Genomic DNA, 5700 nt, shown 5'->3' on the forward strand with positions numbered 1-5700 from the left:
TAATATCGACCCTAGAGTGGAACGATGAAGATTTCCCGACAGTGAAGTGTTTTGTTGTGTGAGCATAAATAAAAATGAAAGCAAATCTGACGTGAAGCAAATCACAATTTACTACAATCACAATCCATTGTGCGGAACCGATGCTCATAAGCTTCCACCGCGCCGGTGACTGGCAGAACGATGTAAAGAAAGCATGGGATGGGAGTTTGTTTGACTAAATTGAAGCATGGCTTTCATTCGCCCGCAATCTCACCCCCGGCAGCCTTGAGGGTGCTGTGGAACCGTTGTTTTAATATTTGTGATGAATTTTTGATGTATCATCATTTCTTTCCTTTTCGACCGGCATATCGACCTTCGTCGCCAGGCTCAATTTCCGTTCCGGCGATATGTGTGGGCTCCACGATCTGTGTGTATGAGATCGTCTCTTACCGCAGACAAAAGCTTTCACATTTGCTTTCAATTATTTTCGATATCGTTCGCTTCTATGGTGCGGGACAGAAAACTCAACGAACCGGTTCGAACCGTTCCCTGGAAGCGGGCCTTCTCCTGTGGGGACGATTTCGAAAGCATATCCCGTTGCGAAGAAAGCCCTTTTTGTTGAGTGAATTCTGGTGCCTTAAGCAAACGTTACCTGCGCCATAACCTCCCCGGAGGCAACATCGAAGGCGGCTGTGCGAAGGTGTTCGAAATGAAGCCTGGCAACAAAAGGTTGTCAGTAGTTTCCAATCGATGAGCAGCTGGATGGAAAGCGGTGCACGGTTGGAAGGATCGATCGCGGAAGGAAAATTCGAGAAAAATGAACCCGGCCAGATCAGCACTGAATATCTAATCAAGCCGACGAAATCCACCGAAGGGTGAGCTACGTGTCAATCGAACCGGTAACATCTGCCAAGCCCGCAACTGGTCCGGGCCTTTTCCACTCTTTCGAACGCGCAAAGTGTTGATGAGGCTGGCTCCATCCGGAGTTGTTACAATTTGATTTTCGCTGGCGCACACAAACACACACACACATATGCACACAGTTACAAATGCACCATCATTGTCGGGATGGTTCTTCATCGTCACAATAGTGCTCGGTGCTGCTGATACGCCACTTCATGGCCACGTCTGGGCGAAGTCGCTGATTCACTTCAGTTCTTCCGTTCGGCGCTACCGACGGGCCGAGATGCTTCTCGAAGCGCTTTCAGCCATGCGATGTGTGCCACACACTTGACTTTGCCGGCTTAACACCGAAAGCCATCGTATATCGATGATTCGGTGCGGTGTTTTCAAGCGAAACCCCGATTTTCAAGGCGCTTCCCACGATGGGAAAGGATGCTGTGCTTTATGTGCGGTAAGGATTTAAAGTTCATCCGACTAGCGCGTTTTCTACGACCGTCTCAACAACACACGCACACATATAGAAGGTTAAACTAAGGTTCCGGGACCGTAAAAGTTTGAGAAGATGTCATAAAATTAAACGATTTATGATACTTCCACACCACACCGCCAAGTGATTTTGAACTTTATTGGGCCAAACTAAATCCCCACACTCGAGGCGGTTGGTTGAAATGATAAATCTACTGTGGCTTAACTGGTTGACGGTTGACATTATGATGAAGTTTTAATAAGATGTTAGATAAAGCACTGGTTGGAGGCATTAGAGATGCTCTAAGAAAATAAAATTACACTACTTCTACTGATGAAGAAATTAAACTTGATCTCACCATCTACCTGGATTAGAAATTTCATAAACTATGCGAAAAATAAAAATAAAAATAAAACGTTATAAACTTCCTGACATGTAACGATGAATAAAATAATCGTAAAATATTTCATAAAACTGTCATATTCAACGAGAGCACCCAGCAGATCCTATATCCGTTGAGGTTACATAGATAAAATAGTGCTTCACTTGACAGGAAAAGCTCGTTCAGTTTTCTTTTGCCCCCCAACGGTGACCCTTTTCATACGAGTTTACGACCACACACCAATGTCACATTCTCATTACAAGTATTTCCACGAGTACGGTGCTACCGTAGGGTTTCGTTTTTGTTGCTTCACTAGTTTCCGTAAGGATGCACTAACTCCGCCCGTTACTCTTCATAAATTATCCGCTGGCAGTTCCTCTATCACCCGCTGTGGCGAGCCCGTTAGCACGCAAAAGGTATTGAATTTTATCGTGAAGGATCTTCAGCCGAAGAATACTTGAGAAAATGTTATAGCATACAGTTTGTGCCGGGAAATGGTTGAAATGTTCTCGTTTTAATTATGCCTTTTTTTATTGCATGCTTTAGGATTACGGCTCTTGATTGCCTGTAGACATTCAATTTTCAAGTTGTCTGAAACAACACGATCGATTATAAGAAACGCATTTTTTTCTAACTGGTACGGAATGAGGAAAACAGGCCTGTCTTGAACATTATTCACTTATCCTTGTGAGGTACTGGGCGCCTCCATTTCCTTCCAGATGGAGGCGCCCAGTACTTCACAGCTGGAAACTGTGTTAGAAACACAACACGAGACTCCATTACTTTCTTGCGATCGAAATCCTTGACCTTCAACGAACGCTCGAACGATGCGAGTTTTCCTCCCATTCGACATTTCACTGGATCGCAGAAGCAACTTCATCGCCGAGCCAAACATTAAATGCATTATGCAGTATCAAATTCATAACCCATTAGTTCGCCGGCTCCGGCACCACACTGTGGGAGAGTGCCAGAGTACTGGCACGAGAGCTCCCACTTAGCACAAACACCATCCATCGGCCATTCCATCGGTTGGCATCTGTTTCGAAAGTTCAAGCAAAAGCCAACGACGATGGAGTCAGAGAAGGAAAAGGCAATGAAAATGGCAATTCCGATTGGGGATCGTCCGCCACACGCCCTTGGTCGAGCACACAACAACAGGAAACTTTCCACTCAATTAGAGCATCCAATAAAACTTATCATCAGCCCGCTATGATACGCTCATCTCTTTTTCTGTCCGGCTTCCCTAATCGCCAATAAGGAAAACTTTTCTTTTCGGGGTGCGCTTTTTTAATTCGCTTCACGCGCTGTGCTTGTCGACAAAGTTGTTTTGCCTGGTGCCATTTTTCACGTGTTTCCGTGTTATGTTTTTCTTTTTATTTCTTCCCTTCTGAAAGATCGCCAATTTATTTCGCCCGCACACACAACCTAGAAAGTGTAAAATTGCTCACCATCTCGCGTGAAGCCTCCGTACCGATGGCAGCGTAACGGAAACGGTTTAGTGGCACAATTTAGCGCACGAATAAATTTTCACAACAAAATCGAGCCGGCCCAACTGTTCGTTCTCATGCTCCGGGGTGCCCAGAAGTGTTGAGACACGATAAAATCTGCCACGGGACGAATCCGCGGGGGCAAGTGGGGTGTGGTGATACCGAAGGTAGAAAGTACAAATACACCGGAGTGTACGTTAAAACTATTTCGAATCGAGCCAGATGATGATGACGGGTGTGGAAAACGGAAACAAACGTTACTGGTGGTGAGAATATGTGGAAAAATCCCTCCCAAACCACGGCGAACGACTCATCCACACGAGACTGTCACCAGATTCCGATGGTTCGGATGCTTTTTGAACCACTTATCGGCAGCGAAACGAATCCCCATCACCATCCACTCGCAACGAACGCAAAAGAGATAGAGAAAAAGATACTTCCACACGAAACCGCCATCAATGGCTGATGATGCTGATGATGATGGTGCACATTTTCCCGACTGAAGCGGCCCCGGAAGCTGCCCTCAATCGTAATCGAGTTCCAACTAAATGCATCCCGCACGTCCCGTCCGGTTGAGGTTTGGATTCACATCAAGCTATCGGTTGTGTAAATATTGCTCGATATTTTTACCCTTCCCGTAAGCCGCCAAAATGGGGTTTCCCTTCGTTTCTATGTCGAGGAGAAATGTGGGTTAACTGTAAAATTTATTCTATTGACAGCAGGCAACTACTTAATGGTGCTGTTATGCTGTTCAACTGCCATTTCATTGGACTCGTTCGCTCGATGCTCGATTTCCGTAGGATGCTGTGAGAAATGTGACAACCTAGGCTTAAAAACGACTGGTAATCTCGCACAGTGAGATACGAGGCGTATGAAGCGATGAAAAATATTTTCATTTTCCCGATTCTATTTCTATTGAATCATTTTGGCTTAACAAATAAAGCTCATTTGAAATAGGTTTATATAAAATACTAACTAAATTATATTTACCATAAATTTAAAAAGCGTTGAAAAACGACCATAACACTTTTTCCTGCACAAACAACACAATAAAACCGAGTAAAACACATAAATCTATCGACTGTTAAAACTCCTATTTCAACCAGGCATTCGGTGTGCGCCTCTGCGCCTCAACATGTTTCACGCCGACTCACAAATGGATTTATTTCTGGTGCATACAACGCTGCCCTTGGCCAGCGCCAGTGAAGGAAACCCCCGAAAGCCGACAGCTTCTCGCTTATACCGATCATTATAGACCTTCACCATCGCATCACGCGCTCGTGCGCCGCCGTGACACTTTTAAAACGCATCATCAACACAATCCGAGCGAATGCGGGGCAGTCCGAACAATCACACACACAAACATAAATAGACGTACATGGCAAGCATCAAACGGTTGCAGAACGCAGCGGGGTAAATGTGCGAAAATACATTTTTATTACCATAATAAAATTGAACCAACGTGCACCGACGTTTGGCAACTTTTTTTTTGTTTTGAATCCGCTGACCGTTGGCCCTTCGAACGCCACTGGGAGCGTTGGAGGGATCCCACTTGATCGCAGTCTGGTGTCCCCAGCATTTGCTTTTTTGTGAGAAAAACAAATACATACAATCAAACGCACCAAAACTCGCCCAAGCGTGCCGGATTGCAGAGGAGGAGTTCTGTGCGGGATTATCCAGTTTTCGTATCATGTTCGGTCCACCGTGCACCGAACGCGATAAAGATGATGATGAAAGGCTCACCCGGCTCGTTGTAAATATAGCATCCGTTCGCAACGAAAAAAGGTGCCCTTAAGCCGATTGAAGTTGTTTCCTTTCGGAGGTCGTGTATTTTTCTGCTATTTTTTTGATTTATACATGCAGCTCACTGAAATACGTCCTTTTTTTCCTTTTAACCTCTACTTTAACAGTTTTTTTCTCATTGATTTTGATCACCTTCAACACACACCATGAAACTAAATGAAGAAGAAAAACACAATGAAAATCGTAAAAAACCATAAAAACCATCCGGCCATCCACCGAAACGGAACACATGGAAGAAATTACTTTCACTTTCTCTCGATGGAAAAGCAACCGATAAAAGAAAATCCATGATCGCGCAAGAATAGGACGGCCCATTCCCTTCCCTTTCTCGGAGCTTGGCCCCGCACCAAAAAGCACCGGACACCCTCCCATTTGCTTGCCAAAGGGCCAAGAGGAACATTCTCGAGACAAAACAAACCAACACCGTAGTGACGGGCCGGAAAAAGGGAAAAATGAAAACCAACCGCCCGGTGCACCGCCGGGAGATTACGGGTTTATTGTGTTTGAAATGGAATCCAATTCGGTTTACGAGTTTATGAGCCTCCGTCCGGCCGCACGCCAAAAATTCATCGTTTTGGCTATGCGCGCGACGTTACTTCCGAGTGATGACAGGTCGCTGCAGGCCGGAAAATGGAACCGAAAGTTTGCCCCACGAATAAGGTACGCCAATTGCCCGAGAT

The sequence above is a fragment of the Anopheles coustani genome, chromosome 2, assembly GCF_943734705.1.
Source record: "Anopheles coustani chromosome 2, idAnoCousDA_361_x.2, whole genome shotgun sequence".
NCBI lineage: Eukaryota > Metazoa > Arthropoda > Insecta > Diptera > Culicidae > Anopheles > Anopheles coustani.